Genomic DNA, 23,515 nt, shown 5'->3' with positions numbered 1-23,515 from the left:
GGCTTATTGTTGCCCATTTCTTTTGACTCATCATGAAGTCATTAGTTCCCAATATAATCATGACCACCCAAGGGTCGTACCTTGTCCTAGAAACAAGACAGGATCGATTCACTCGATCCACCACTATAACTTTCCTTATAATTAATGTTTAACTCAAGTGTTCATAGTAGAAACCACTTGATTTCTCAATCGAGAATGCAACATCAACCTTCTGACCCGATTAGATGAAACAGCTGACAACTCAGATTTCTCCGCTTCCATATATCACTAGTACCACATCATGAACAACCGTTAAATCCACCACTAGAAGACATCAGATCCATTGAGAAGGTCGTACCCAAACAACCTGTTCATTTACACTCATTAAATAGTTGCAAAACATTACCAAAGCACTTCAGTCTCCGGCCAAAAATGATATGCACAATTTCGTAAGCCCGATCGATGGCAGAAACAACATAGCCCATAACCCTAACAAGATAACACGGGTACCGTCGTAGTCGTCGTACAATGACCCTGTAATGATATACACCCACACTATAAAACCACCGTAGAACTTCTGATTTTGGTTGGTGCAACTTCATCATCATAATATACTACGCAATCTATTCCCTTATGACAAACTTCACAAACTGTAGTTTCCAAAGTCACAGCACTCTCAACATAGTCATTCTCTTACTTACACCATTCTTCATTGTCTAGCCAACTCCGTCGTATAAGTCACACAAGCACTATTCTCGTTGTTGAATAAATGACCGGAGAACTAAGACGTTCCTGAAGTCTCTTAATAAATGTTCATCTTCCAATACCATAAACTCAAAACACATCCCTTGGCCACAACCTTACTCACTCGTGTTGAAGAGAATTCCATGTCTGATCACACTTCCTTTCCACAAGCCTATCACCTCCGTATCAAAACCAGATCTAACACTAAAATCACGCGATGAAACCTAAACTCGCACCCATGCAGGACTAACCACAAGTCATTACAATGAGAGAGAGAACAGAGTGAAGTGATAAGAATTAGATAGGACCAAGGACGCACGATAGAGAATCAAGTAATAAAGATCTTTTCTAAAAGTCACCATAGCCTCTCGAAGATAAGTACAGACGTCTCTGTACTGATCCTCGAGACGCTACTTAAATTTGGCTTGTACACGTGAGACCTGTGAACCTGGGGCTCTAATTCCATTTTGTCACACCCCAAATCCGGATGTGATGGCACGTGTCCATTTTCCACCGAACACGTCAGCCTAACTCAACCACAACGATAGAGAAGTAGAAATACGAGAATAAAAGATAATAAATAAGCGGAAGACTTTAATTAAGACTCAACACTACCCAGAATTTGGTTGTCACATGTACAAACCTCTAAATACATAATTCAAATAAAAATATACAAGTCTCAGAGTATAGTTCTCGAATAGAACAAAAATGAAAGTAAAGATAACTCAAGGGCACGTCTAGAATGACCCGCTACCTCTCGAGTATGTCCCGAAGCTCAATCTGCTAAAGAAAATACTAACCCAAATCTGAGAGAGCTGTCAACATACACAATTGTGTAGAAGCAAGGGTGACTACCGAAAACCACAGGTACTCGCAAGTAACTCGAAACTAAGCAAAACTAGCAGCTATAAACAACTCCTTTCAAACCCAACCGAACCACCGAAACTTCAATCTAGCAGCAAACCAACCAACCTATACTAAACATATCATATTCAACAGCCAGAACCAAAATTATATTCTCATCAACCTCAGATCAACAAATAAGAGCAAGTAGATCAAATTCCACATAAGAAGGGTAAACCGATACAATCCACACATCACAGACAAAGATAAGGCAAATGCGATGCAAAATGCAATAATGATGTCATGTAGTCGTGATGCATGTCTGTCCTATGATACACATCTGTTGACGTAATCAGTCCGCGCTGAAAACTCAAATCAGAACCCATGGGGGCCACACATGGACCATGTATCACCGCCGGAACCGGATCCCATCGGCATCCAAATCGCTAGCCGGAGCTAGTCTCAACTGTGTCTCATATCCATCCATCCTCATATCAATGTCTCAGAACTCATGCAACAGATAGTTCACACATGGGATGAATAATGAATATGGATATGTCATCAATCACAATCATATCACGATCACATCATAGTATTACACATCATCTGTCTAAATCACAACCATATCACGACCACATCATAGTATTACACATCACCTGTCTCAATCACAACCATATCATAGTATTACACATCACCTGTCTCAATCACAACCATATCATAGTATTACACATCACCTGTCTCAATCACAACCATATCATAGTATTACACATCACCTGTCTCAATCACAACCATATCACGACCACATCATAGTATTACACATCACCTGTCTCAATCACAATGTCTGTATCAATCATAGCCTACTCATGCTCTTCTATCCCCTCAATATCAGTTATCACATGACTTATTCAACAAATTCAAGTCACATATAACACATTTAGCTTGTTTTATTCCCCATCTTTCATTTACAACAATTTCAATCAACAAATAAAACCCATCCTCAATCCCCATTACTCCCCAACACAATTAGGAAAGTAGTCATGCGTAGTCTAAGAGTTTTACAAAGTTTGGAATCCACTTGCCTTAAAACGAACTCCAAAAGTTACTTGACTTGAGCCTTTCCTTTCTGAGTATAATCTGGATCACGATAATCTATTCAAACAATTAATCACAATCACAATTCGAGTCCAATGACACCAAAATCACGAAATTTAGAGAAAAAGGGTAAAACTGTCCAAAAGTCTCATACCAGAAAACGATATCCAAATCTGGAAATTTTTGATGTAAAATGATCCTTAAAGTATTTGGAAGCTAATGGTAAAAACCAATTTGAAAACGGAGTTGAAATCAATTCACAAACTCAATTTGAAGGAAAATCTACGTTTTTTAAGAAGCCTAAAATATTTGGATCCAAAACCCCGTCTCGAAAATGAAATATCTCTTGAAAAAACATCTTACCCATGCTTAGATAAGTTCAAATATGAAATTTCATCAAAAACGGAGTTAAGATCGACCTTCAAATTCTCGATTTATCAAACTTTAACTTTACCGGGAAAGTCCAAATTGTACGCGGTTAATATGATGAAAATAATCGATGAATCAATAATTTTATGTTAAAATCAGTTTACCCATAACATAAGGATCGTAAATATACCTTTTTCATCAAAAAGGGAGTCCAAATCGATAAAACCCCAATTTTTCCCAAGAGATTACGGATAGGGAAAAAAACCAGATAAAGAAATTAGGAGAAAAATGTCGAATTGAAGATTGAATACTAACCCTCATATTAATTCAAGAAGAAACCCGTAAGAATCACTCCATTCCTATCTCTAGAACTCCCGATATGCTCAAAATATCAAATGAACACAGTCTGAGATTTTTATAACAGTACATGGCTGTTATGCACCAGAAAAACAGCAGTTAATCTTTCACTAAAAAGGCCGTAATTTCCTCATACGATAGTGAAATGACCCGATTCTTTTTGTAAATGTCTTAAATAATGATACGGACCTGCTCGTTCAATCGGAGCTCAATTTCATGCTCGTTTGCCTAGTCAAATATCATTTCTACTCGGTAAATAATTATTTCTTATTTGCGATAAAAGTCCAATCTCGGGTTAGCGAAAATGCACCAAAATTTGCAGATAAGTCCTATAATTCATGCTCAAAATTTCAAAACCTTCGAAATAATTTTTCGACCTCTAAAACTAATAATGAACCCTTTAGTTGCCACAATTTGCTGAAATAGTGTCAAAGCATCCAAGAAGCTTAAAAGCTCACCCAAAACTCATTTGGCACTTCCCGAACACAAACCAAATATGCTACTAGCTTGAAAATGACATTTCGGACTCAATGAAATCGTCAGAATTTGAATTCGAGGTCTCCTTGATCCGGTATCCGATAAGGCGTCAAGAAACAAACTTTATGCTCAAAAATTCGAAACGCACTCGGGGCCTCTAAAAATTCAACCAAGACTCATTCTAGACTTAGAATCACCCCCTGAATTCAACGGTGCCCTCGGAATTCCATTTCGAGCACCGGAACCTCGTTTGTTGACCAAAGTTAACTCTTGATCAAAATTTCACAAATTTAGCAATTTAGGACCTCAAATCTTCGTTTTAACTCCAAATTCGACTCCGTGAATTCTCATTGACCCATTTCGACATCCCAAAACTGCTGGAATCGATGGAAATCCGATTCGAGTCTCGAAACTCCAAATGACTCGAAGTAGCACTTTTAACCAAACATTAACTCTTGAAAACTAAACTTTCCAAAAACTCAACTTTTCATCAATTTTTCCTTCAAACCAACTTCGAAAATATAACAATTAGGACTCGGGGCAATTATCGGGAGGGGTAAAACGGTCATTTTATGAAAATTTCCAAAAATGACCTTTAGGGTCATTACACTTCCTCATTAATCACAATACCCCGTGCCCTTTTTCAGGGTGGCATACCACTCTCACCCAAATTGATTATAGCCATATCTGCAAAACATATCGAAAAGTGTTAAAAATTGTTCAAGAAAATTGCAGAAATCAAGTTGTAGAAAGAATCACCGAACCAATCGCTTAGGCAAGTCAGATCGGGCTTGTCGAAAGGACCAGCTTGGAAAATTTCAAGAATGAAGGAATGTCAGCGATGTTCAGGGTCCTTCAGCGAATCCCCGACACAAATCGGCGAGCTTAAACTATCCTGACGAATATTACAGTGTATTTTAAGGATTAGGGAACAGAAAAGGCGATGTAAGAAACCTTTTGGCGAGTCGCCGAGTGAACTCAAGCTTCCCGCCGAAACTTACAGAGCCAAAAGATGAAATTAAGGGCGATCAAAGGAGGACTTTGGCAAACCACCGAACCATTCGATGAGCTCAACGCAGCTCGCCAAATGGCCCAACGTGCCAATTTTTAACTCCATTTCCAAAAATCAAGTTCGCAGCCCCTGAATTCAAAATCAAGCACACACACCATGCAATTAGTACAAGACCCATATGACCCATGCCCTCAAGGTATTGAGACTTCCCCCGATTTGGCAAAAATTGGCCATTTGACGACTTTTGCTCTTAAGAATGATGTCAAACGCTCCATCATTGGGAAAATTACGTATGTGGCACAATTTGGAGTTACTCAGAATTCATCTAACTAGACCCAATACAACATAACTGCAACGCAACAATTTAGAATCATTTTAACGCATAAAACATGTGAAATCATCGATTTAAGCATATAGTCACAAGTTCAAACACATTATGGGCAATTTGACACATAAAACACAATTAAACAATTACCCAAAACAATTCATCATATATTTACCTATTGCATTTGAGTTAAACCACGAAACGGAAGTAAGGGGTTCGAAAAACCAACCTGTATGCCAAATTAATAAATTGAAAACCTAGGCAACAAATTATTCCAATTTCAAGCATGAGATCACACACAAAAATGAGAATAAAATAGCAAAATAAGAAAGATTTAAAGTTCGGGTGAGAGTTCACGGGATTAGAAATGAGTGAATATGAAAGATTTTGAAATTTTGAATCATTGGGCCTTTAAAATCTTTCAATTTGCGTCACCTTCTGCAAGTAAGCCATCCACGCCGAACCACTCGATGATCCGCCGAGTGGTACTTTACCTCGCCGAGTTTTACAAGACCTCCAAGGAATTTAGGGGTTCAAACGGCGAACAAAATTGGGCTCGCCGACCTGTTCGGCAAGTCACCGATTATGAAATTAGCCCGCTGAGTTTTACAGCCTTCCACTTCAGGCTTGGTGGGTCCAACGGTGGTCCAAGTCGGGCTCGCCGACCTCTTCGACTAGTCGCTGACTGAACTATTGGTTCACCAAACTGCCTATTTGCAAAAACACTTCACTTTTCAATCTTTAAAATAACCACCCGTTATTCTAAATCAAAACCTAAAGCATTAAAAACTTGGGTTGCCTCACAAGAAGTGCCTTAGTTAACGTCGTGGCACGACAAAAGTACCCATTCAAGCTTCATTTTTAGGGTTTTCCATTCTGTTACTAGGCAACCCCCTTGTTGTCTTGGATTCAAATGTGAAGAAATTGACCCATTTGGGTCTCCAGCTGCTTAATAGAGACTAAGTGAGAGGTCACCATCTGATTGAGAGTTGAGACATCCTCTTTCATCTCTTTCAAAACATTGTTGTATTCTTCAACTTTTTTGAGAAAGTGTGAGAGCATATCTTCTGTCCGGCTACCTTTAGACTTCTTGGGCTTTTGACGTTATAGGTAGGAACATACCTATCCTTCTACCCCTCTCTTTCCTTCCAAGTGGCATTACGATCACGCCAATCTCTATCACGGTCTCTCTAGCCCTCATCTCTATTCCATCCTTGATTTCCACTCGGTCTTGGGTAGTTTGCACGATAATCTCCTCTTTGAATTGCTAGGAAGTTCACTTTCACATTGTAAAGCGCTTCTAACCTTGTTTCATAGGGGTTTACTCCACCAACACCCACAACATTAACACTCTTTGCACCAGCACCCATGACATTTTTAACCAAGATATTTAGTTGGGTGATCATTTTGGCCATGTTTTGGTCTCTCTCTTGATGTTTTTTTATATGCTCTTTTGTCATTTTGAAAATGAGAGGAAAGACTTGGTCTTCAAGAGGGTACCATACCCTGTTAATCTTGGTCATGCAATCAAGGAGTTGGGATGCCACTGCATATGGCTGTTGCATTATATCACCATTTCAGAGTTGATCAGCTACTCCTTTGTTTACCGAATCGAGGCTCCTTTAGAAACATTGCAGTAGCACATTATTAGGTATTCCATGAGTTGGACAATGAAGAACCAGCTTCTTAAACCTCAACCATGTCTCATGGATTGGTTCACCTTCCAAGCAAATGAAACCTTGGATGTTATCCCTTAGGTCATCATCTTCGATGGGGGAAAAAATCACACTTAAAATGTTGTGGTTAGCTCTTCCCAAGAGGTGATACAGTCCCTTGGTAACCCAACCAACCATTTAGTAGCTTCTCCCATCAAAGAGAACGGAAACAACCTGAGACAGACCGAATCCTGTGATATGTTCTTAAATGAGAACGGTCGACAGACTTCCAGAAAATTCCTGATATTCTCATAGAGATCCTCATGAGCCAGCACCCCAAATAATCCTTTCAATTGTAGGAGCTGAAGCATTGTGCTTGTGATGTGAAAAAGAACATTTCCTTCAGTCGGAGGTAAATGAATAACACTAACACCACCCACTTGGAGTGGGTCATTGACGTCATTGAGGTTCCCAATGTCGTCTTACTTGCCCACTTGGCTACCATTACTTCCGTTAACACTCATCTCTTCTTCTGTTTAACATAAGCAACACAAAACCAAAAATTAAAAAAAGTAGATTCAACTATAACTAAAAAGATCATAATTCAACTTCAATAAGAGAATTTCAAACAACACCACTCCCCGGCAGCGGCTCCATTTTGATAATTTGAGATTTTGTAACGTCTATCAAATACACTTCATCCAATTCTAAGTCTAGACTGTCATTAAGCAATATATAACCCAATAGTTGAGTTGGAGTCAAATTCCACAGGGAGCGGTACATGTCCAAATTCAATTAAGAAGTATGAATGTGATCTAACTAGATATAAGAATAGAAATTATCGAAAAATACATGAAACAAGTCAAAAGGGTTAACACGAATGTCAGAATGGAGGGTTTTGGTTTGCAATTATCAACTACAATGCAGTCACAAACAATTTGAAATAAGAATAAGGAGAGGAGTTTTCGGGATGTGATGGATTATAGGGAAGTTTTGATATATGGGTGATTGAAACTACTAGTAAATAGCTAAAAATCAGTGGGTAGGATAGACTATAAGGGAGATAGATTTTTCTTGAACAACTATCCCAAATCAGGTGATGTCTTTCGAATATCAACAAGCATAGCAATGAAGAGCAGCCCACGCCTTAATTCATCCACTTTCTCGAGCTAGATGGGTAGGATTGGGTTTAGGATTCACTCTCTAGAGCTGAACCCATTAACCCAATACATACAAATCATTAATCAATAATCGTAGTTCTAAAACCTCTCTCTCGAGCAAGTCAAGGATACCAAATTAGAACTGCATTGGTAACTACAATTCATAAATTAAACCACAATTAATGATTAAACCCACTTCACTACAGCATTTAAACTAGTCATTAACAATACCCATAAACTAATTCAACCCATAATCACATGATCACACCCCAGGAATTGGGGATTTTGCCAAAATCATAAAAAAGTAAAAACGGTTACTGAACCGATAAGCCATTAACTAGGTAAGAGTAATTTAGTCTTTACATTGCTCCAATTTACAGAAAAGTCGAAACCAACTTGCAAAATCTCCGAATTGAATCTCTGAAATCTTCAAGTCTACTGAGAAACTGTGAAAAACTTAAGAGAAAAGTGTTCTTGACTAATTAAGCTCTTTAAATTAATTGTTCAAAATCTAATTTATAGTCGCAAAAATAAGCCACGAAGGGCCATTAGGCAAGAAAAGTTTGTTTCACTGAACCACCCAGTGCTCTCTTCTATCGCCTTTTTTGCCTTGGCTCTTTGCATCCTCGTGCCCTGTAACTTTGGGCAATCTCTCTTTGCATCGCGGAACTGCTCGGTGATTCACCGACTTCCCATTTTCTTTCACCGACTTGGTTTCTTCTTTTAGGGCATGCACATTGGAACTTTAGGCGGTCAAAATTTTCACTCGACGATTCGCTAAGTGCTATTGGCGATCATCAGGCTCGCCTTTCTTTAGTTCTTCAGTTTGTTTTGTTCCTTTTTGCCTGTTATAGTCCTTTCTTTGCTCCTCAATTCATATACCTAAAAATCAAGGCTTTAACATCAGTTTATGGCACAAATTAAGCATTTGAGGACACTAAATCTATATAAACAAAGCCCCAAATGAGTCCAAATCTCGGGCTCATCAACACTCCCAACTTAAACTTTTGCTTGTCCTCAAGTAAGAATCAAGATCAATAGTTCAAAAAGGATGTCTCAAATAGTGATGCATAAGACCTAACATGAATGCACACAACAAGGTTCAACTTACTCATGCAATGAACAATTGTGCACTCAAAGATTCAAATTGTGACTCACCATTATCAAAGATGCTCAAGTTCACAATACTTGCTTCAAATGCTAGTTCAAGCTCATCAAATGCTCTTACAACAAAGATTATCCCCTATTCACACAAAGTTCTTCAACAATTTATAGTTCCAGAATCACATTCGACTCTCACACTCACAAAGATGAACATATGCATTACTTCACCCAAAGGCTTGCCCTAATTTTCCAATCAACATTCGTTTCAGCTCACTCAAGATCACAAAGGTCTTTTCAAGGTTTGTAACGGGGCTGAGTGTAAAGGTATGATCATTTAGTCTTAGTGGCTTCTACCTTCCTGAAGTGTGGTCTGAACATCACTTTCTTCCTTTTCTTTAACATTCTGCTCATGCTCATAATCCACCCCATTATTCAACTTCAAATAAACTACCGGATACCCCATTTCTTTTGCAACTTCCACTACTTTATTTCACAATTTATTTATTTATTTATTTAATTTCTTTTTCTTTTGCTTTCTTCTTTTCTCTTCTTTTTTACATGGAGGGGTTCCATATTTTTCAAAACCATTGCTCAAGGGGGGATTTCTCACACTTCTTAATTTTCCTTCTCTTTTTACCACACCCCCAACTTAGGCTTTTGGACTAAGTTGGCTATTCAAACAAACCACACTTCATGAAAGTTATGGGTGAATGGATAAAGAGGGATCACAATTGTTCAAGTTTCCTCCAAGAAAAGGATAAGGCTCAAGAGGGTTCAAGAAAGGTTCACACATCTCACAAGGTTAGCCACAAAAGAGGTATATTGTCAAATTATTTCACTCATCAAAATTGTTGCCTAAGATAATTTCAAGTGCTTGCATCACTTAAATCGGACCAATGGAGAAAATTCTAGGTGTCATCACACAATGTTCAAAGTAATCTCATCACACAAGTTATTGACATCAATATCAAACAAGACTCCACACTTTCTAGCTAGTGTGCGATGTTCATCACAAGAGACTCATTCGATAATCGGCTAGTCACAATGAGATGCTAAAAGTTCACACATTGTCTATGCAACTTCATTGACCTCATCGTAGCTGCACATTCATTTCGTTCAATTAAGAGCACTATTCAAGTCATCGGTATTGATCATAGCCGATAGTCAAATTCACACAAGAACAACCACAATCACACAAAATAGAGGTTGCACAAATTTTAAAAATAGGTTCAAAACCATTTCCATTAAGAACTAGGGGCCACAAGCTCAAGAATCCACAAGATTAAGATGAAAACACATGTATAGATCAACAAAAACTCCAATAGTCACAAACAAAATAGAATCACAAGAGGTAGGTATGGAAATACCTCACCCCACCCACAAAAGAAAATTAGTTGTCCTAAAATACAACTACACAAAAATAATCAATAAACAAACAGACAGGGAGAGAAAAAAATGATCTAGTCTACTCAGTCACTCCGTCTGTCGGGGCATTAATGCCCGGGGTAACATTCTGAGGATGGGCATCGATGCCTGGTGTAGCATCAGTTGTGGCTCCACTACGGCCTGGCATAGTAGTGTCTCTTAAAGAGGCCTGTCGTCATGTCTAGAACATGGCACCCTCTAAGTCGGCCAAATCCTCATAAATAGCCGCATCTCGCTCCCCAAGATGCTCCTCATCGGTCTCAGCCTGATACTCAGCAACAACAACATCCTCCATAATATCATCTTTGGTGGTAGCTAGAGGTACCTCAGCACAAGCTGGAATCTCAGCACTCGAATCATCGTAGATTTCCACCGTCCTAATTAGAGAAGTGAAGTCTGGACTTAAGCTGGTCAACTTCCTTCCTCAACTCAGAAAAGTTGTGCTCCGGTCTTTCAACTATGGGAATCATGCCCTTGCCTTTGCCTACCTTCAGAGGTGCTCTCTTGCTCTTTGTGGTGGAAGCAACTGCTTCCTTATTAATCACAATACCTCGTGCCCTTTTTTGGGGTAGCATACCTCTCTCATCCAAATTAGTTCTAGCCATATCTTCAAAATACATCGAAAAGTGTTAAAAATTGTTCAAGAAAATTGCAGTAATCAAGTTGCAGAAAGACTCGCCGAACCAGTCGTTGTGTCGCTTAGGTCATTGATGTTTGGGTCATTAACATCAGTGAGGTTCCCAATGTCATCTTGGTGGTCCACTTGGCTACCATTACTTCCGTTAACACTCATCTCTTTCTTTGTTCAACACATTCAACACAAAACCAAAAACTAAAAACAAGTAAATTTAACTATGACTACAAAGATCACAATTCAACTTCAATAAAAGAATTTCAAACAACAACACTTCTCGGCAGCGGCACCATTTTGGATAATTTGAGATTGTGTAACGCCCATCAAATACACTTCATCCAATTCTAAGTGTAGACAGCCGTTAAGCAATATATAATCCAACAATTCAGTTGGGGTCGAATCCCACAGGGAGCGGTACGTGTTCAAATTCAATTAAGAAGTACGAATGTGATCTAACTAAATATAGGAATAGAAATTATCAAAAAATACATGAAACAAGTCAAAATGGGTGAAACGAATGTCAGAGGGGGGGTTTTGGTTTGCAATTATCAACTACAACGCAGTCACAAACAATTTGAAATAACAATAAGGAGAGGAATTCTTGGGATGTGATCGATAATAGGCAAATTTCCATATATGGGTGATTGAAACTACTAGTAAATAACTAAAAATCAGTGGGTAGGCTAGTCTATAAGGGATATAGCTTTCTCTCGAACAATTATCCTGAATTGGGTTATTTCTTTTGAACATCAACAAGCATAGCAATGAAGAGAAACCCATACGTTAATTCAATCACTCTCTCGAGCTAGATGGGTAGGATTGGGTTTATGATTCACTTTCTCGAGCTGAACCCAACTCAACCCAATACTTACAAATCATTAAACAATAATCTTAGTTCTAAAACCTCTCTCTAGAGCAAACAAAGAGCACCAAATTAGAACTCCATTTGCAACTACAATTCATAAATTAAACCACAATTAATGATTAAACCCACTTCACTATAGCATTTAAATTAGTAATTAACAATACCCATAAACTAATTCAACCATAATCACACCCAAAGAATTGGGGTTGTAGCCAAACATCATAAAAGAGTAAAAACGATTACCAAATCGATTAGTCATCAACTGGGTAAGAGTAATTTGGTCATTACAATGCTTCAATTTGCGGAAAATTTGAAACCCACTTGCAAAATCTCCAAATTGAATCTCTGAAATCCTTCAAGCCTACTGAGAAACTATGAAAAATTAAAGAGAAAAGTGTTCTAGTTTAAGTCACGAAGGGCCATTAGGCAATATAAGTCGGGTTCTCCAAACCGCTCGGTCAACCACCCATTTCTCTCTCCTATCGTCTTTTTGGCCTTGGCTCTCAGCACCCTCGTGTCCTGTAACTTTGGGTGATCTCTCTTTGCATTGCGAAACTGCTCGGCGATTCGCTGACTGCACCTTTTCTCTCGCCGACTTGGTTTCGTCCCTCAGGGGTGGTACACTAGAACTTTAGGCGGTCAAAATAGCCACTAGGCAATTTGCAAAGTGCCATTGGCGATAATCAGGCTTGCCTTTCACTTCTTCAATTTGTTTTGTTCCTTTTTACCTGTTAGTATCCTTGCTTTGCTCCTCAATTCATATACCTGAAAATCAAGGCTTTAACATCAGTTTATGGCACAAATTAAACATTTGAGGACACTAAATCTATATAATTAAAGCCCCAAATGAGTCCAAATCTCATACTCATCAAGCCACTAGCGGCGCACGTTAAACTCACGTGAGTCACCTTAAGAATTATTCTATTTTGTCTCTATATTATTGAATAATGCTAATTCAACACAACTTTGGAATTTTTGTTTGATGTTGAAATTCTCAAGTAGTGACTAAATTAATTTTGGTTAATTTTTCAAAGAGAGAAGTTGAAGTTGTTGTGGTTGGAGCTGGTCCATCAGGTATAACTGTTTCAGTTTGTTTAAACAAATTGGGTGTAAAACATTTTTTATGCCCAATTTGTTCAAACAAGCTGAAGCAGCTATACTTGATGGACCAGCTCAAACCACAACCACTTCAACTTCTTTCTTTAAAATATTAACCATTGCAATTTCCAGATCCAAAAACCAATTCTTTCTTAAACATACCTAAATTGCAAGAGGGGTTTCATCGGAAGCCTCGAAAAGATTTCACTCTGTTGGCAGAACGATGGATCTAAATTTTGAATCTTGCACTGAAGAAGAAGCACTGCTAGTGTGTTTCCTCTTCTTTTTGTGTCGATGGGAGGTTTCTGATTCCATTTCTTTTAAGGAAAATCTAAGCTATCTGAGAGGACTTAGGGTTTTGATTTTCTACTGAGGTGATGTCTAGATATATATTATAGAATTCTTTTCTAAAACAAATGGTCTTTTTCTTTATGTAATAGGTACAAAATTTAGTACCTTGATTAACACTTGAACAACTTTTATTCTATATTCACCAAAAATGAGCACTTTAAGACACCTCCTAGTAAAGTGCATTAAATATGTTGCATCAATTGTACACTCAAAAGAGTCTTAAATTTTAGCTTCCAAAATATCAGTCAAAGAAATCTAGTGTTGGATTAGAAGGTAATTAGTCAAAGAATGCTCAAAAGAATCTTAAATTTCACCTCCTAAAATCTTTCCTTTTCTTTAAAACTGACTGGAACGATCCAACTCGTGCTTTGATTAACCTGAACAACCGAAAGAGTAGACAACGTATATAAAATAAGGAAATTATTCCAAGAATGGAACAGTCAAATAATAATTATATTATATTATAAGTGGGAACAAAAAATGTTAAACGTTGAATTACCAAATTATCCTTTAAAAGTTGAATAGTCATATTTGGTTATTTAATTAAGCACTAATCTTTTAATTTTTGGTATAAAAAGTAAAGTTACCTATCCATTAATAATAATATTTCATTAAACTGAAACAAAAGAAAACAGACACATTCTCACTTATTACGTTCATTGAATGTGGTGGAATTGCTTTCATATTTCATAGTTACTATAATATAAATTTGAAGTTTATATATATATATATATATACCCAAACTTGAATGTTAAATTACTATACTGCCAATTAAAAATACTCAATTTATTTTATTTATTAATTTAATTAAGTTTATTATATTTAAAGTAGATACCTTTTCAAATTAAAGAATTATGATTTTTTTAATGAATTGTGACTTTTCCAAAGGGTTGTGACTTTTTCAATGAGCTGTGACTTTTCCGATGGGTTGTGATTTTTTCGAAGGGTTGTGACTTTCCTAAAGGGTTGTGACTTTTCTGATGAGTCGTGCCTTTCTCAAAGGGTTGTGACTTTTTCAATAAGAAGTGACTTTTTTCGAAAGGTTGTGACTTTTTAGATAAGGAACAATGAACACCTATTCATACTATTATTTGGTAGCTATAAAAAGAGGGGTTTCCTCACACTTTTAAACTACAATTTCTTTAAGTTCTCTACTCTTCTTCTTCTTAAAAAATCTCAAGTGTTATTTGCAAAAATTGATCAAGTTCGAAATTCAACGAAATTCGAGCTGCCTCATAAGAAAAAGTTGGTGAAAAAATTGTAGCAAATAATTCATCAATTCACACTCGTATTTTTTCTTATCATTTTCATGACTTAATAGTGACAAAAAATTGTGGGAGGGACAATAATATTAAATAGAAATGAAAAAAGGCATATGATTTGGGTAATCTATTTCTTCTTTGTTTTTTCTTTCTATTCTTTTCCCTCAAACGAAGGAGTTTCTTCCTAGTTTTTATAAAATAATGGGAATCAACGTAGTCCATTGAATTATTAGTTTTAATGTTAGATTCACTATTCAAAAATAGATTTTCACTTTTACTTATAATATGATAACATAGTCATGATAATAATTATTTTTTGATAGATATGTACGTAAAAATGAACGGAGAAAGTGTTGGTTGCAAGACATTTAAGTCAAATGGAACACTAGTGTGAATATAGCGTGAACATATATTTTCGTCTTCCTTCTTCATTGGCTATGTATCGTTCCATATAATTTTTCTTTATGTCACAAGATACACTCCTTAATAGCTATATAAAAACAGATAAGAAAATAATAATTGATCATAAAATGATCTTAAATCAAATTAATGATTCTATAAATAATACTTTAGATTTTATGTATCTATTATTTTTTATTATTGAATAATTTAAATATTTAATATCATGATACAACTTCTATAAGATATTAGATACTTTCATTAGACAACAACTATATGATATGTATGCGGCAAAAAAAAGGAGAAGACTACAATTCCACAAAGATAAGGTAGAAACTTAATGAAATGAAATATTTTTCACCATAGGTGATGTTATCATATATTAAAATTAAATTATTCTACTGAAGTATGTATAACCATCATTCATTATAACAACCAAGTACACTTTTTTTGTAAAATTACCGCTCTATGATAGCCTTACTCAAATATTAATAGAGTAATAATATTTTGTAAAAGATATGTTACATATTAACATATATATGAAATACTTATAGTAATACTTATTTGTGTCATGCGCATGCTAATTACAAGTATGAATAGTTAAGACAAAATTTGTACTTAAATGATGTACATCATTTATGTTCATAACCACAAGAGGAAAGACTATTGGTGACATTTTTTGAATGAATATGTTTTATCTATTGTGTTGGTTAGAATTATTTACAAAATTGAGTGAAGTAAGAAATAATATTATTAAAGAAATGTAACTTTCTCCCATATTTAAACTTTGAATGTATTTTGAATTGCCTTAATGATATCTGGTCATTTTGATCTCAAAATACAAGTAACTCTATGACAATATGTATTAATAATTTAAAAACAATTTTCCTATATTCATTCAATTATAATTTTTTACTAAAAAGATTTAATTTAATAATATTAGTTATATTTTACAACATCATATACTAAATATACGATACACACGTGCAACGCACATGCCATAAAACTAGTATATATGTGTATATATAGATATACATATATGAACTTCAAATTAATAATATTTAGGAAGTCCATGTGATAGACATATGTCTATGGTCAAGAAAATCATTTATTCTTTTCTTGCTCTTTCTAGATATTCGATAAATTAAAAATTAACAAGTTACGTCTTGAAAAAAAATCAAAAGTCACTCTCTTAGTTCTTTTAGTTACCCATTTTAATTATCTTAATCACATATTTTCCCCCATCTACAATCGTTTTAACCTTCTTGAACTTAATGTAGAAGTTGAAACATATTTGTTTCAATTAATAAGACATTGAAAGGAGGCAATCACATAGTTACAGAATATGAGCAGTTTTTATCATTAAATTTTGAAGAATATTATATAAATATACATTACATTAATCATTCTAATAAATGTTTTTATCATATGTCTTTTCTTCTACATTATCAGTAAGTCCAGGTTTTTTATTTAATTTCTATTTTTTATTTTATACATAGATGATTGAATGTGTTATTATTTACTAACAAAACATATCTCATAATTCTTTTATTTGATTTTTATTATTTTTAGTTTGTGATAGCTTTATATAAAATTACTTGAGAATAGGAATCGGATGAGTAGCAAAATACTTATGTTACGATTGTACTTTTCTATTCAATGTGTTTGTTGTTTATTACATTCTGATTTTATTATTATTTAAATAGTTTGTAATACTAGATATGGGACTCACGTGCAACACACGTATCCAGAACTAGTATTCTACTAAAAGTGTGAAGCAAAAACGTTGAAAGTTCAATTACTAAAATGCCCTTATAAAATCACAACATTTATGGATAAAAATTAAAATATAAACGTTAATCCAAATAAAGTACATATTTTATTAACCACTATCATTATATGTTTATAAACAAAAAAATATACAGAGAGACATTAAGTGCACTTATTATGAATGAAATCTAAATGATGCTTGTGTAAAGTCAATGTGTTCAATAGAACTCATTCACAATAGCCATTTTCAATCCTCCTTCCATCATATTTCTATTTTTTATTCATTTCACATCAATTTTAAACTTCTTTATCAATCATTTTTCAAGTCCTCAAAGAGAGTAAAATTCCACCTTATACACTTAGGATTCACTTGAAGTCAATAACTACTCACAACACGAATCGAATCAAGAAAACTGAATAGTTGCTCGCTTCTCTATCACAATTGCCACATGAATGGCGAAGTAAAACCTTCCATGACTTCTTGGTCCTCTCATTAACCCTTGGTTGTGGGAGAGCTGAACCTTAATTCTAATCCTCAAGATTCTTATACAGCGCTGCTGAACCAATACAACAAATCCAAATATTGACTAAAACAATATAAAAACCTATCAAAACCTATTGAATATAAATAATCATGGGGAACCTATAGTTAAATTCACGATGGATGAGTGTAGGAGAATAACAAATAATAACAAAGAAAGAAAAGAAAATATAACAAGGAAAAGTTGGGTTGGTTTATTGAAATAATGACTGCAATATAAATACATAGATTCATAACTGAAAAAGCTAAAGAAAATGAGTAAATTAAGTTAACCTTATATCATAAAATAGCAAATGACTAATATATTCTAGCCTACACTACAGCCTTATTTATATGAACTTAATCCCATTTTAAAGTTGTATACTGATACAACATAAGGTCGAACTAATCTCTAGAATTTAAGGCACCACTTTAAACACTCCTCCTTGTTCATGGATGAAAACTATCATACCTTGAGGCCAAATTCTAATCTTCAATGGAGGAATTGAGAGTTGACTTGAAACCCTAGGTCGAATCCCTTTTCTTCTTCAAGTTTCTAGAGAGATAATATTTTGAAGACGAGAATTGATCTTCTTTTGTGATTTTGGAAGAATGACTTGAATGGGCTAATTTGGGGTTTGAAAACAGTTATATAGGGGACTTAGTGAAGGGTAAAACGATGTATTATATGAGTTAATTAATTAGGAAAAGACCCACCTAACCTGAACTTAACTGCCAGCTGCCCACGAATAGCCACTATCGACGGACCGTGGTCAGGATGACTGACCGTCCTGCACGGCCGTCGATAGTGGTCAGAAATCCCAACTTGAGGGTCTTGGACCACAGGCCCCAACCACAGACTATGATTCGACTAATGGTTCATTGGTCCGATCTTGATTCTAACCCTTTTTGGGCAGTGCCAATGTGTTAACGACGAACCACACCTATGATCCATTGTCCCATCTATAGGCCGTGGGTAGCCAGTGTAAGTTGACACCTACAACCACTAGAATTGGGAAATTAGCCCTTTCTCGAATCTGGGGTGTTACAGTTACATGAGAGTTGTGGCAGCGTGGACGAGATGTTGTAGCATCATGTAGCTCATAGTGATGGTTGTCGGTTTGAGAATCTCCCAATAGAGTTAATGTGTAATTTTTTTTATGTAACTTATTATGTTGAGTTCTGAGATGAGAAAGTACTTTGTAAAGATTTAAATGATTTAACTCCTTTATTTCTTCACATTCATCTTGAGTACATTGTTATTTATTCGTGTCCTTTCTTTCAGTTATTTGTTATTCAGTTATACTACATACTCGTACATTCAATGTACTAATGTCAGTCGACCTGAATCTTTTAATGATGCTGATATAGGTTATTAGGATCCTCAAAAAGAGTCTTTTGAGATCACATCATCCACTCGTCTACTTATGAGTGAGACCTCCTTGCTTTCAGAGTAATATAGTTTGATGAGTTATAAATAATGGTTCTTTTGATGAGTCATGGGTATTGTCCCGACAATCGTCCATTTGTAGTAGAGGCTTCATAGATAAATTGTTAAGAGAGTCCTCTAGTTTTCAGAGGTTTTCTTTAAAAATTATGTTTAATACTCTGTACAGTGAGAGAGTTTTAAGATTTATTGCACCCTTGATCTAGTATTTATTTCAGTTTGATGTTTATGTATGTTCGAGTTAGTCTTCTGCTTGTAGTCAGTCAGGATGAGGGTTCGCTTGGGGACCAGCAATGGTTCTTGAGTTCCGGCCACATCCAGGGTGTTGGCTCGGGTCGTGACATCTTGGGTTGTGACATCCCTTCAAATGACATGTTAAGTTCAAATTGGGTCGTCTACCTTCCAATAGACATGTTGGGTTATCACATCCCTTCAAGTGACATGTTAAGTTCAAGTTGGGTCATCTGCATTTCAATAGACATGTTGAGTTGTCACCTCCCTATAAGTGGCATGTTAAATTCAAATTGGGTCGTCCACTTTTCAATGAGGCACATTGGGTTGTCACCTCTATCTAAGTGGTATGTTAAATTCAACTTGTGTCGTCCGCCTTTCAATGAGACACATTGGATTGTCACCTCCCTCTAAGTGGCATGTGAAATTCAAACTGGGTCGTGCGCCTTTCAATGAGACATGTTAGGTTGTCACCTCGTTCAAAGTTACATGTTATATTCAAGTGGGGTTGTTTTCTTTTCAAGAGACAAGTTCGGTTGTCACCTCATTCAAAGTGACATATTATTCACATCATCCTCCTTTCAAAGAGGTACACTACCTTCATTGTGAAATTTTGAAAGTAACATCGAAGGTATGTGGATGTTTTGCATTTTACGATCAATCCTTGCCTATTATTTATTATTTTCAACCACGTTGGCAGAAGTAGTTCAAAATCTCTAAAGTCTCATATCATTTTGTTCACAGTTTATCAAACCAAATATGGTTCGTCAACTTTGTTTGACCATGATCGCTTTCATCGATCTTAATCAAACAAAGGGGAAGGTTGTTGACACCAAATTTTGGTCTAATATTTTTTAAAATTAATATTTTTAAGTATTTCATTCATTAAACAGTTCAAAATACATGTTTTACAATTTTAATACAATTTGTTGATAATTATCCTTGTTGCTTAAAATATTAGGATTGTCATCGATTAATTATATTTATATTATTTTGTCACAGTCAATTGAATTCATTCAAATATTAATTAATATTTTATTTAATCATTATTTGTGTTAAATTACATTTTTTACATTCCATTGGTTACATTCGTTTTATTTTTTAATATTCATTTTATCATTACACTTGTTAATATTCATTTTGATATTTTGCATAGTCAAGAAATTCATTCAAATGTGGGTAAGATTTCATACACAGATATTTTATTAATCAGTGGTTTTGGCCCAGGATTTTTAGATAATGGTTGTAACACCCCGGTCATAGAAAGAACTAATTTTATCAAGAACCAATTTGGAAAGAGCTAAATCTAGAATTTTGAAAGTTAGTCTTAAATTGTGAGTTTTGGGTCAACTTCAAATTACCATACTTTCCATACAGGATGAGTAAGGTGGCCCATGAGATATAAAATGAACGATCTTTGAGTCCTACTTCCAACGCCACTGAGTTTGCTAAGTTCCGAGTTCAAAGGAGTGAGACATGCCCATTTAAGTTCAGCTTGTCTAATGATATACTGTGAGTTTAGAGTATATTTGATGCGGTACACTTAGAGTTTGTGTGTGTCTTGGGATATTTTGTTATTAGGAATAATGTTTTGTGTATAATATTTGCAGAAAATAGGCTTGGATGCGGTTGATGAATATGCGAGCTGAAAAGTGCAGAAGTCGCCACCAACAGAGCGACCCACGGACCGTAGGTCCAATGATGGATCGTAGGTGATGCATCATAGGTGGAAGATCAGGGAAGTCTGACCAAGTGTTGAATCACGGAGCAGACGACGGACCGTAACTTGACTAACAATCCGTCCTGCACATCTGTCGATGGTGATCTGGGTGTTGAAGGTTCAAATACCTGATGAATTTTTCTAAGTGTTGAGCAACAGAAGGGGACCTACAGACCATAGGTCAACCCACGATTTGTAGGTCAAAGTGTCGACAGAAACGACATTTCAGCACTTCAATAGTTTATTTCCTTATTTTGTTTCCTGTTTAATTTAGGATTTGTATACTATAAATAGGAGTTGTAATCCTCATTTTTAGGGGTAAGATATTATTTTAAGGTTTTAGTTTTTGTTCTTTTGGAATTAATTTGCAAACTTTGAGCAATTAAGTTTCCAGATTTCGTTTTATAAAATTTTCACATCGAATTTAAATTCAAGATTTCTGGTTTCATCTATTCTAATTGTATGTTCATGAATTCTCTTTTTTTTAATTATGAATTGTGAACTTTGAAGCATGAGTAGCTAAATCCACAACTAGGGTTGTGGGAACCATGATCAATTAACAAAGTATGAATAATAATTAAGTTATTGTTGAATAATTTTTATGCATGTATTGTTGTTAATCCTTTCTCTTAGAAGTTTTTTTAACGACTGCATGTGTTAGAACTCGCCTCATTCATACTTGCGGGACTAACGAGGTAATAAATGAGAAAAGGATTATACAACAGATATTTAGTGCATGCTATCTAATAGTTTGATGTCAATTGGAGTGAGGGTGAAAACTAAACTACATTGATATGACGACTAATCTGGGGTAAAGGTAAGGGTTAGTAAAGCATACACCCGTAGACGAACCAATTTGTGTGGTGAAATTCCTTACTTGAAGGACCAATCACTTAGGGATACCTAACTTACCAACTTTTCATGTAAAATACTACGGAAGAATTACTATTAATAGGATTACCGCGTTAAGAGCTTGTGGGGAACACACGTACCCTAGTTTCTTTCTCTTATTGATAAATCAAAGTTTGAATTTTTTTTACTTGTTACTTAAGCAAGCATTCAAATTTGTTAATTACTTACAAAATCCCCCCTCTTTCATTTTCTGGGAAATAGTTTGACTAAACGGAAATAATAGTGAGTTAAGTTTAAGTCTAAACCATATTCCTAGTGGATTTAACCCAAACCTACAAGTTTGTTCTTTATTTGACAACGATCGCTTATTCTTCTTTAGGGAGGTGTAATTTGAGCGTATCAATTTCGGCACCGTATCCCACAGTCAAAAGAAGCAGGCCATCACCCCTATGTTCTTCCCAGAAGCTTTCAAGGTCTAGTTTCGGTGTCATCATTGTTATTAGAGCTTTTGTATTTGATCACACACTCACTGTTGTTGATTAATTGTAAGGTACGTTGATTTTGCTCGAACTTTGAATATTTCACTGTTTCAATTGAAGTCACAACAATGAACTTGACCTTGGGTTGTTGAATTAATTGTTAAAATATTGAACTTGTAAGCTAGAAACACCCTTGGAATGATGGTATGTGAGTGTGTAGTTATATAAAATCAACTAAATATAAGAACAAGTCTAATTGGATGTTTGGACTTAGGTCAACCTACAGACCATAGGTCGGGGTCCGTGGATCAGTAGCACACACAAATTTGGTCAAGTCTAGAACCACGATTTGGACTATGGTCCATCGTTTCATCGACAAACCATTTTACAGATCTGTGGTTCTCTGTTTGCGACCTAACTTTCCACTACTTGACGACCTAACTTTCCATCGATGGACCATAAGTGCCCACCGTGGGTCACAAGTTCAGCTATTGCCTGAAATTTTTTTGAGTTTTTATCTAGGCTCGAATCTTGTTCTAAAATTATTTCATGAGTTTTATTGCATTGTTTTGGTACTAACTAATCTTGAACGCGTACCATGGCCCCCAAAATATCTTCAGTATACGCCAGGAAGGGCAAGTCCAAGTCTGTTGTCCCATCCCGATGCCTATTGGATGAGGACACTAATCAGGAGTAAATCCAACCTAACACAAGGGTCTCCTCACTACCCCCACACTACCAGGCGATCCCAGCAGGTTGTATTTACCAGTGAAAAGGTCGAGGTCACTGCCCCCTAGTCTGAGGAATGGGCCACACATTCTGGATCGAGTCACAGTTCAACTCTATTTCTAGCGGTAGTCCTGCTTCTTCATCTAAGACCGATAGCTCAAGTGACATCCCGATACCTACTATAGTTGAGCCTGCCCCTAATGCCGATGAGCCGAATAGGTGGTGTGTTGCGGGTCAGTACCAGTTATATGAGAATGGTACTATGCTTAATGAACACCGGAGGATGGCTAGGACCATTACTGAGGAGCACAGGATTCTGACAGGCAGCCTCCACACCGCACCAATTATTGAGGAGCTTTTCCGGAGGAACATATGTGAGTGGACCGCACGGAGGCTCGGGAGTAACAAGGAAGATATGATTAGATAGTTCTATGCCTCATATTTTTCCATCGTCCACAATTCTATATCTAAATAGGCTATGTCCGTAGCCCAGCCTCCACTTAAGTCTACATTGGTGCGGAACTTCTTGGTTGACATCTCCGAGACCACCATTCGCCATTTTATTTACGGCCCAACCCACACTCTATCAATTGATAAAACAGAGTATGACTACAAG

This window comes from Solanum verrucosum, unplaced genomic scaffold (genome assembly GCF_900185275.1).
Source record: "Solanum verrucosum unplaced genomic scaffold, falcon-dt-bn FXZP01000266.1, whole genome shotgun sequence".
NCBI classification, from domain to species: domain Eukaryota; kingdom Viridiplantae; phylum Streptophyta; class Magnoliopsida; order Solanales; family Solanaceae; genus Solanum; species Solanum verrucosum.
Note: the sequence above shows the minus strand (reverse complement) of the source record.